The sequence below is a fragment of the Oxyura jamaicensis genome, chromosome 5 (assembly GCF_011077185.1).
Source record: "Oxyura jamaicensis isolate SHBP4307 breed ruddy duck chromosome 5, BPBGC_Ojam_1.0, whole genome shotgun sequence".
Lineage (NCBI taxonomy): Eukaryota > Metazoa > Chordata > Aves > Anseriformes > Anatidae > Oxyura > Oxyura jamaicensis.
In genome coordinates this window covers 29,791,082-29,802,619 of record NC_048897.1, presented here as the reverse complement: position 1 = coordinate 29,802,619, position 11,538 = coordinate 29,791,082, and positions in this window count along the sequence as shown.

Below are 11,538 nucleotides of genomic sequence, written 5' to 3'. Positions count from 1 at the left end.
GTTGCTTAATATTTTATCAGATGATTTGTTAAAACTGATAAGGACGCCTGGGTTGGGGTCTTTGCACATTACAGTTGTCCAATCGGTTTTGGCTCAGATATGTATCTGAGCTACAATTAATTTCCAGCTCTGAGATTAATTTTTTTTTTTTTTTTTTTTTTTTTTTTTTTTACAGTCAAGATGAGATACAAGGTGATCCGCTTTTCAGCTGAGGGAATTATTTTTGATTTATGAAATTATTCCTGTTAACCCCAAGACACTTCAATGCTGGCAGCGTGGGACCTCTAACAAATGCTCCTTGGACTGAAACCCTCACAGTCCTTCCCAGCATATTACAGACTGGTATTTAGAGACCTGATTATCCTCTTCTCTGGTGAGGGTTGGCAGTTTACAGCTCTCCCATCTGCTGGAATACCTCCCAGGAACGTCTGAGAGCACTTGCTTTGAGTTGTCGGTGACTTGGAAACTGGTAATACCATGCTTGCTTGAATTGCCATGTGCCTTTGCTCATGCGATCCTCCTTAAACTGATTATAACCAGTGATTTTGATACTCCAGGCACATGACTTTAGCCTGCCTATTTTGAGCTGGCCTGTTCTGGTCCCCTGTGCCTGCCCCCCCTCCATCCCTGGTGGCATGGTGGCTCCTTCCACCACCATCAGCATGCTGATGCTTCCCATGCTGAGTGGTTTGAGGGCACCTCCAAGGACCACCATCACAAAAAAAACACAAGCCTTGTCCTCAAACGCAGCCCCCAGCATCACCTCTGGGCAGGGCTGTCTCCATGTCCAGCAGGGACAAGCAACCATGCATCCTCTGCAGCCTCCCCAAGCACATCCATATCTCAGCTCTCTCAGCTTTGGGCTGTTAGGAAAGATGCAAAACTTTCTTAAACTGAAGGATACCACCACCAAGTTCTTATCAGAGATCTCCAAAGGGGAAAATATGAGGGACAAATCTACAGAGGGATTTAACAACAAGGGCCCAGGTCATTCCGCCTCAGTCTGTTTAGATATCTATAGCTCTAAGAGAAAGATAATATTTATTTGTTCTTTACAAAGCACTTGAAAGATTATCATTTGAAAGAGCTTACATACATGCAAGGTACTACTGCCATTATTTGATTACCATTCAGTTTTCTCCCGCAGCAGCAAATGATGAAATCCTTCATCCTTCCTTTCAGAATAAATCGAGACGTAGCATTAGTTATAAATGTACATGAGGGATTGCTGATATTTTTTTACATGTGTACTGAATCACCTCTTGGAAATTTCCTCCTTTGTCTTCCAATCAGGCACAGCAAACAAAATTAGCCTGGTAATTTTCCACTAGTTTTACCTTGCTGTGTTTGTTCTGCCTTGATGTCATCAGTGATGAGTGCAATTGCAGCTGACAGCCACTAAAAGAGAACCCCCTCTGCTGAACGGGGGTCGTGGAAGAACTTGGCTGGAAAATGCTTAGGAAATGTTCATTTGTTTTCATAGTATTGTTTCCTGGTTAGTTAGGAATAACATTACAAATCTAGCCTGGGATCCCTTCATTTCTGATTTCCTTGGCAGGTCTTGCGAAACAGCTCTCATGTTTCAAACCACTTGGATGTACGTGGAAATTTCATCGGCTGTACAAACTGTGCCCATTTTTCTTTTTAAGTCTTAGTCTCAGCTAACAAGGTAGCTTTGCAACACATACATACAGGCTTACTTTTATGTCTTCTGGGTAAAACAAACAAACAAAACCAGTTACTGCAGCTTAGTAATGTTTTTTGTTTGTTTGTTTTTTTTTTTTTTTTTTTTTTTTTTTTCCCTTTGTAGGTAAGCAGTTCTTGTCCCATTCACCTTCCACAGGGGTCTCTTTATTCACAAACCCACTCAAATATTTTGAAATCCAAAAGGACTGTTAAACAGCAGCAGAAGGGAAATTCATGTAGACCTATAAGGAGGGAATGAGAGAGCTCTTGTCCACAGGAGATTATAGATACTATAGAAATTAAGGAATGAGGGAGCAAGTCTGGAGAGCAGAGGGGGGGATTTGGACATTTTGGAGCCCAGATTTTAATATCACTCCTCTTCTTCCCACAGAGTTTGGTTCAAATCCAGTGTCTGCAGGAGAGTGTTAGCAACCAGACTGAGATAAAGACATGCTGATCCCTCTCCTTCCTGCCCAAGCTTCCTTCTCTGATGTCTGTTGGTTTAGCTGTTGTCTTATATTAAAGAATTATTGTAGTTATGAGCTCCAGCTTGGCTTTCTTATTAGCCATGAGCAATGAGTGGTGCAGAAATAGCTCCTGTGCAAAGGTTCCCCTGAGGAGGCCCAGAGATTGTGGCCAGACTTCCCCGGCTACGTGCCAGGCAGCAAATTTACACACTTCTTAATGTCATGCTCTTTGGAAATGCTCTTCTCGGTGGCCGCTATTTACCTTTGGCCATTTTCTGTTACTGCAGCAGGGAAACGGCACAGTGGCCAGGTGGGAAAAGGTCAGAAGATACGGAGTAGGGCTGTAACACTCCCCTGGACACCAAAACGGCCAGGTGATGGGGCAGCCGAAGCAGGGTATGCATGTTTTGGGGTGATGGAGGTGCCCTAGTGGTGTTCCTTGGTGGCTGGAGTTTTTCCAGGGCTCAGTAGAAGTAAATAGAGAATTCTGATGGTCGAAACGACGAAGTGGTTCAGCTTGGAGGAGAAGCAGTTTGTGATGGAGGAGTGGGAGGGCAAGTGGGAGGGCTGACAAGATGACCCCTTGCTTTTGCCCCTCTTACACCGATTTCAGAAAATCAAAATACACCCATCCCTGCTACATTAAGCTATTACAGAGACAGGAATTGCTGCAAAATGATCAGACAATAGAGGTGAAGAGGTTCCACAAGAGCCTTGTCCTAGACATGAGCAGACCATGCTTTGTTCTGGCTCAAACCACCATCCAGGTTAGCATGATGCTGTCAGATCCAAGGGGTCTGCTGGCTTTTGTGGCCCATGGGAATACCCGAGGCGAGCCCTTACTGCAGAAATAAGTATTAATGGCTTTTTTTTTTTCTAAAAATGGATCACCTGTGCATGCTGTTTATGCAAGGATGTGCGTGGTTGACCCTAATTAGCAGTGGTCTGGTCCCAGCCACTTGCTGGTGTCCCCCAGGACAGTCAGCAGGTTCAACAGTGGGACTTCCTCCTGCTTTTTTGGGAGGCACATATGGTTTTGGCAGGCTTCACTGGTCCCTATGCCTTAATTTTGGGATAGTATCCACTTTGGGACAGCAGCAGGGCCATGGAGAGTCCCAAGGAGCCCACAGATGGCAGAGGTCCAGGAAAGGGTCTGTCTTGGCAATGAGGACTTCTTGCTGGGGCTCCACCAGGGAGCTCTGCCAGAAAGAAACATTCATGGCCTTGCACATCTTCATCCTGACCAAGGGAGGTCACGGCCCCAGATCCGGCCTTCACCCCACCGGCAGCACCAGCCAGGATGCTCGCTCCTTGGGCATGTGTTTCCTGGAGTCCTTTTTCCCTGTCTAGCAGAGGTAAAGAGGGAAGAATCATATATAAATGACAACACTTTGCTTCCCTTTACAGTCTTTGGTTGAGAGGGTCCTAAGCGAGAGGCTCAGGCAGTGAAAGTGCCAGAGTTTCCAGTAGATCGCCCCTAAAGGAGCCAGCTGGCCCCATTTCTGCTTAGCTGACATCATCAGCCAAATTGGTGTTGAGCTCATTCAGGCTGTCAAGTTCCTCTTCCAGCAATTTGCTCCCTGCTGGAGCCTGTGGGACTTGGCAGACCTGAGTGCTCCCACTTCTACAGAAATAAGAAGTCATTTAGCCCGCGGGAGAAAAAAAATAAATAAATAAAACAAATGAGTCATTCATTTTGGTGCAGGATGCCGGCCGGGTCAGGCTGTGCACAGGCTGCCTTTTGCACCAGCAGCCTGGGGAACGCTGCTGGGCAGGAGGCTGGGCCCTGAAACGCACACAGCTGGGCTGGCATCTCCCACCCACCTGGGCTGTCCCCTCCAGGCAACCCTCTTGGGTTATTAAGAAGCATTTAAGCAGATGTTGTTGAGCTGCAGAGCAGGGATGCGGAGCGATGAGCCCTTTCGACCAGCATTACATCAGCAATTTTCCTCCTTTTCGCTGCCACTGGGCTGCTTGGAGTCACTTTTCCTTTGGGGACCACCGAGCTAGGCATTCCTGAAATGCACGTAAATAACAAGCACAGCCCAGCTCCCCATCCCCTAGGTCACTGCCGGATTACAAGAAACAACTTTTGCAGTCCAAGCGATGTGCTTAGCAAATTGCTGCTAACACATCTCCCTTCCCTATCTCAAACTTCATCTTTTCCCCTCAATTATTATCAGTGATGTATTTTCAGCATCTGGCATTGACAGGGTGAGCTACGAGAAGGCAACGCTGCTTCTGAAGTCCTGATGAATGAAATCGTCACAGCAGCTCCCACCGGTACCCAGTGTCCCAGAAAAGCTGCAGAAGAAACTGGGAGCTTAAAGCTGGGGAGGAAAGGGGACCTAGACAAACTGGTAAAGGCAACACATGGTGTAGTTCATCAGTGACTGGCTACAAGCACATACAAACCTCGACAACCAGTTCTTTCTGCTTTTCTAACCCAGGGAGACCTCCAAGCAATGGTAAGAAATCAGGTGCACCAAATCCAGCATCACCCAGGGTGGTCAATGAGCCCAGTTTTCATTAAGAAGTAAGAACTGGATTTATTAATCTTCTGTCAAAAACTGCAGAAAGAAACATGGCTATCAGCTTTTTCATTTCCATGTGATTTGTACTGTTCGACAGACAAAAAGGCTTCACGCTGAAGCCTTAACATTTTTAGGAGCTGGAATAAGTGTTTTATCCCTCACTGGTGTAATAGCAGGCTAATGGCTCTGCTGCAGAGAAAAGAGAGCTGCCAGGGCTCAGCTGAAGGGATCTGAGCATTTCTAGGAGCTCAGGAGGAGCTCGGGAAGAGAAGGTCCAGCCACCTCCAGAAAAAAGTTGGACAGACCCTAGAGAGGGGAGATTTGACCAAACCACCGCTCAGCTCCAAAAAGCAGAGGTCTGAACAAAGGCTTGCTCCAGGACAGCCAAATGGTGACGGGCTATAGCAAAAAGGCCGAGTCTAAAAACTTGCACTACAAGACCATCCCACATGGCCTTGGGGTGTGAAAATAAGAGCTTAAAATATGGTGATGGCTTTGTAAAACGTCTTTTTTTCTGAGCAAGGAGAGCTGCATGTGTCTCTTGTGCTCCAGATGATGGGTGGAAGGACCAGAGGATGGAGTTGGCTGGTGACGGGTAGTGCTTGGGTGAAGCCTGGTAGCAGATAGGGAAGCCCAGGAAGGAGGAGCTTTGGCTGAGGGGCTGCTGTAGGAAGCAGGCAGAGGGCAATTTTCCTAATGAGGAAGCAGAAAGAGGGACTTTAAATACTTTGGAGAAACAGTTATTTCCTCAGATTTCTTCCTACAAGACTCAGCTGCATGGCCAGGGCTGGGAAGATGGTGTGTGGGGCTCTGAGGCGTGAAGCCACTGGAGAAAGAAGAGTGTAGCCAAAGCATCCACCAGAGAAAGGGGAAAGAGGAGGGCTTTTTTTTCCTCCTGGCTCACCCCATGGGTCTGAAACCAAACTGATGCAGGCAAAAAGTCTCCCATTTCTCCTCATTTGAAAGTCAAACAGATAACGGGGCAGAGCAGCAGGGAGAGGTTTTCACTTTAACCACATCACCTTCTGCTGTCTTCTGCCCAGAGGACCTAATGCAAACCATTGGCAAGTCTATTTCTGGCAGGAGGCAACAACCCTGAAAGCACAGGCTGCAACAACCACGCGCGGCTGGGTGGCCGAGAGGCAAGAATGCAGAGCCCTGCTCATTAAGCGCTGCTATTTACATTTATCACTAAGAGTTTTGCATTGTGCTCCGAGGACCGAGCAAAACAAGCAGTTATTATGTGCTCTTTATTTCATTATTTGTTAACTGTTGTGGCTGAGTCACTCTCGCTGTGGTGTTTGCCATGGCCCCTGCGGAGCCTGTGGCCGGGTAAAAACTGCTGGGGCATCCTCAGACCCGAGCCAGTGCTGTGGTTTCACTGCTCGTGCTGCCATCAGAAGGATTTTTAGCATCGCGAGGGTATTCCTCACTGCGTGAGCATCAGTGCTTCCAGCTCGTTGGGTGGCCCGATCCGTCTCCAGTCCCGCTGGGTATTTTGGAAAGCTCCCAGTCGGAGCTGCTCTTACCCACACTTTCTTTCAAAACCATCCTTTCAAGCAGCAGGTCCCTTTTAAAGCTGTTCCTCCAGTACTATTCCGACTACATTAGGAGGTTTGATTGCTACAGAGGTATTTTTAGGAATGAAAGGTGGTGGTACAGGGGTACCTAATGTGAAAAATTAAAAAGAAAAAAAAAAAAAGTAATTTGAGCTCCGGTAACACTCGGCTTTGTGAATACCTATTGAAAAAAATAAAAGGCATTTCACAGTTAAAAAAAATAAATAAAAGGCTTTTTGATAAACAGCATATGCACACATGGCACATTGAGCCCACCAGGAGCAGCCTGGCTTTCTTGAGTAGGGGAGCCCTCGACATTTAGCTCAGCCCCTGGAAGTTACTGCCCCGAGTGCACCAAGGTTGCTTTAACTGCACACCGTCCTGCTGGCCTGCTGGTGCAATACTACCCAATAGTTCAGTGGCAGCTAGCTAGAAATGATGAACTTGGCATTTCTGCAAGAAGGGAATTACAGCAAAAAAAGTGCTTTGTGGCACTCATGGTGTGCAAAGTGCTCCTGGTGTCTCCCAGTGTTCCTGGGCACCCCTGGGCTCCAGAAAGCACCAGGGTTTCTCCTGGCAGGCCCCTGTCTGAGGAAGGGAGTGTCTCCTGCAGAGCTAGCCAGAACATTTTCGTTAAAAGTTGTTTTCTACCAAAAATTCCTGTTGTTTATGCAGAGCTTGAGCTTGGCATCCCATCATATTTGGAAGCACCTTAGTCCTGTTACAGCTCTGGGACCTCAGCCCATTTTTACCCATCCGTAAAGCTCAACCTATCATTTTCAGGCAAAACACTTACCTGGTGTCACAGCATCCAAACACTCACCTTCGTTTTATAGCACATAAAGTGATGTATAATATAGTCCATTTCTGTTCCTTGAACTTTTTCTGCTGCCTTTCTGCGTGGACTTCCTCCAGCCTGCTCCTGCCCACCCCTGCTGCTTCTGCTGGGGGTTAGAAGCCTGATTTCCAAAGAGCTGGGATAATTATTTTGCTTAACTCAAATTTAAATGTGTTTAACTCAAAGCTATGAGCCTGTGATGATAAGCCCTCCGAGGGATGAAGCTGAAAACACTGCTGGCAACTCGGCAGGTGGCAGTTTCCAGTGGGCACCTGGTCCATGCATGCAGCCAAACAACCCCATTTGTTTTATTGCTCAGCTTAGGCCATCTGAATCCCATTTGCCCTCCACAACACCAAAAGGGAGGCGGGGAAATATCCTGGATCCATTTGGATCAGACAAACGTAGCGTCTCCACGTGGACGTTACCACTCGATGACCTGCCAAATCCTTCAGCAGCGGTGAATTATTTAACGCGATTTACGGACGGACTTGTTTCCATCGCATTATGTGTTCCCCCGATATCTCCTCTTCCTTAGCTCATCGCAAGATGATTCTGAGAGCTCACATTTTAATTCCTTTAAGCAGAGCAAGGTCTTGCTGTAGCAAATTAATGAAGATTTCTTAAACCCCGGTTTACCTTTCATTCAGTTAGCTTACCCTTTATTCAGCTCCCCTAGCAGATGGTGAGAAGCTCCTTATTTTTTTTTCCCACAGTTACCAAATCCTCTCTCAGAGTAAAAGCTGTCGTTTACCATACTTAATTCTTCATTTTTCCCTGAGCTGGTGGTGAGAGCCTTGTGCCATTCCCCAGACCACCCAGACCCATCACCCAAAGCACTCCCATCTGGGTACGGCCACCCAGGGTTCAGCCACAAGCCAAGGATGGAGCGGGGCTGGGAGCGTTCCCCTAAAGAAACCCACACCTCCAGCATCACTTGCATCACATTTCAAAAATGAACTTCTTTTGCGGAGGTGATATGGAAGCCCTGAGCATTTATTGCAGCAGAGATGGGGTCATCCTTCATGCCCTGGTTTGCTACACCTAGCAGTAACGTTTGGGGGACAGATCCTGCTCCATGCATCCTACAGCTGTGGCCCCAGGCAGGGGGTAATCGTTTCAGCCTCTGGTTTGCTTCAGCCGATGTACTGGCTGCTGATTAGTATAACCATGTTGACAACATGCAAGCGGCACCGCAATGTGCAGGGTGACTGGCACTAATTTCAGAAAATGAGCGTGAGCGCTCTTTTATTGTCAGAAAGGGAAGAGCTGCCACGAGCGGCGCTCTGTTGCTATAGGAACCCCTAAACCCCGGGGAAACGCCAAATTGCCGGACTGACGTGGCTCCTTCCGAGGTGGAAATGGGAATTTGTGGTCTCTTTCTGATGCCACCCATCCTTGCCCACCAAGGGCGTTGGGGTTACCTCAGCACGCAAAATGTAGCCGGGTGTGGGGTTTTGCCAAAGCCCCGAGCTCTCTGCTGTGGCTACGCCGTGATAAATGCACTATCCTGCAATTCCCCTCTCCAAAACTTGGCCTTTCTGGTGTAGGTGCTTGGCTCTGAGCTTTCATATACGCAGCTGGAAGTGGCCTCAGCTCAGCTCTGTGCGTCCAAACCTGTCCAGGTATGCTCCAGAGTCCCTATTTCTTCTGTTGTTGAAGACTTCAGAGAGCCCTTTCAGGTGCCCCTGTCTCTTGTAACCACCTAAAATTCAGTGACATCCATCCCTGTTTCGGGAGGAATAGCTCCCCATCCCCAGCAGACCGCCAAAGCCAGCAGCGAGGAGGAACAAGGCCGGAGCAGGGATGTCCCCATGGTGGAGACACACGGGCACAGCTCTCTTGCTGGATAAGGTGAGTTCATGGGAAAAGAGGTCAAGATGGATGAAAGCACCCTCCAGAGTTACCTTAGGGGATGGAGATCCCCCTGGGATGCACAAGCTGCTGGTTAAAGGATGGTAACACAAGCAGTGATCCTGGTACAAACTAGGGGCAATAGTCACGGTCCCATCCTGACACACACAGACAAGAAAGAAAAAGAATTGAGCCCCAGAGCCTGCCAAAGTCCAGCTTGCTTCCTTGCAGCCAGCCCAAGCAGGTCAGATAGAGTAATTAAAAGATGGATGAGATCAATGCAAGAGCAGTGTGGACGTGACAAGCGGTGGTGTCAGCTCACCAGCTGCCCAGCACCAGTAATGCTTTCTTAAGTGTCCTGAAAAAGGAGAAAAAAGCAGCTGTATTTGTTGGCAGTGTGCACGTGATGCTTACAAACATCCAAAGTTTGGGGCTGAGATACTTTTGTCCCAATAAATATGATAAAAAAGGGCATTGCAATAATCATGATGGGATGTAACAAGAGCCTGGAAAAAGCACGACCTGACCATGGGTGGAAAAGGATGAATTTTGAAGATTTATCCCCAGAAAGGCATCCATGGGCACAACCTCACCCTTCTCACCCCAGCAGGGACCATCACCCTACAAAAGCGACATCAGCAGATACCCAGGCAGGCTTCCTGATGCTCGTTGCTCACATATTAACAAGAAATCTTCATTCATCTACTTGCCGCGGGGAGTTTTCAGGCTTCCAGCTCCTTCCATTCAGAGAAGACGACAGAGTTTTCCGAGTCTCCGTAATTATTTACACGTGGGCTGTATTTATTGGCAATTAAATGGTTCAGCGGCTCCGAGACATCAGTCTCCTCTAAACATGTTGTTTGCCAGATTGCTTCCTGCCAGCAGTCCCTGTGGGCTGGGAAATGTTGTCGAGCCCTCCGGGGTTGCATGTTCGGGAGGGAGCAGCTGGCAGAGCCCCCCTGCCGGGGCCACGGCGCTCCGCGAACACTGGGAAAAAATAATGCGATAGCACAGCCTCACGTTCAGCAATTCGGAGGCTGCGGGGGGGATTCGGGTTTGTTTTAAACACATTTGCAGATCGGGGCACCGGGGGGTCAGGGAGGAGGTTGGGATGGTGTGCGCAGCATCCATGGGAAACGGCTTGGGAAAAGCACATCGATTTGGCAAAACGTGCAGTGGCGTGGTAAAAAATCCTATGCTGTGGAAATACCTGCAGCTAAAGCACGCAGCAAACCTGGCAGGGCATGCAGCAGGCTGGTAAAGTATGGAGCAAGCCCAGTAAAACGTTCAGTGATTCTAAAAAAAAGTGCAAAAATCCCAATGAAGTAAGCAATGACTCCAGCAAAGCATGCCGTGATCTTGCTAAGCAAGCTGGTAACAGATGCAAAATGTGCAGCAGTCCCAATAAAACATGCAGCAACTCCAGCAAGATATGCAGTGATCCCAGCAAAACAGGCAGCAGCCTGGTAAAACGTGCAGTGGCTTTGGCAAAATACACAATAATTCTGTTAAGACAGGCAAGCACCCCATCAAAGCAGGCATCGATTGCAGTAAATCCCAAGGCAGCCTTGATAAAACAAGCAGTGACTTGACAAAACAGAAAGCAATCCCAGGAAGGCACGTAGGAGACCTGGTAAGAAGTAACCCTGGTAAAACATGAGGCAAATTTTTTGGAAACAGCAGCGGGGGCTGGATGCAGAGAGTTTTTGTACCTGGACCCATTGCATGTGACGAATATTTGCGACCAGCAGCGAGGTGCTTTAAGCATTCACCTACAGCCTCGAGACAGCTCAGAATTACCCGAGCTAATAACCAGAACGCAAGGAGGCACTAATTACACACAATCTCATGTGGTCCAAATCCTCCAGGCCCGCAGGGGATGGCAGCAGGGTGTTTCCGAGCAGACAAGAGCCTTAAAATATCCCCGGTTTCCTCTCTGACTTCCCCTGCAAGTTTTATTTCAGGGGATGATCCTGCCACTGCTGCTCTCCATCTCGTGTTCCCACCAGCAGCCCCCATCTCCTCTCTTTATTCACATCCTGACGCCTTTAATCATCATCACCGGCAAAGGGGAAAGGAGGAGGAATGGGAGAGAAAGGATTTGCCCCAGGGAAAGCCTCTGGAATAGGAAACTCCAGTGGGCAGCTCCGATATTGCAGAGCCAGGGGGAGGGCACATTAATGCTGAGAAATTGGAGCTTAAAGAGGTGGAAAAAACAACCCCTGAGCTGCGCAGGTCCCCCAGCTCACACTGAGCATGGTGCAAAATGGTTTTAGGGCAAAGAACTTCATATCCCGACGCAGGAGTGTTTGTCTCCAATTTGATTTTTGTTGGTAAAAACCGAAAAGTTTAGCTGCAATTTAAAAGTCTGGGAGGTTGCTTTGCTGTGCAAGAGCTGCTGCAGTGACAGCAGGAGGAACTGCAGCGGCACCAAGGGCAGCACAAAGCCGTTGGGTGACGAATTTCAAGACCAAGAGGATGTGGGAACTGTCCTGCCCTGCCACCACGGCATCACAGCCCTGCGTGGGGCTAGGGGGGCCACGCTGCATCTCCCCAGCAGCAGCAAAAACACCCCAAAAGATTCATTAAAGTAAGAGGCA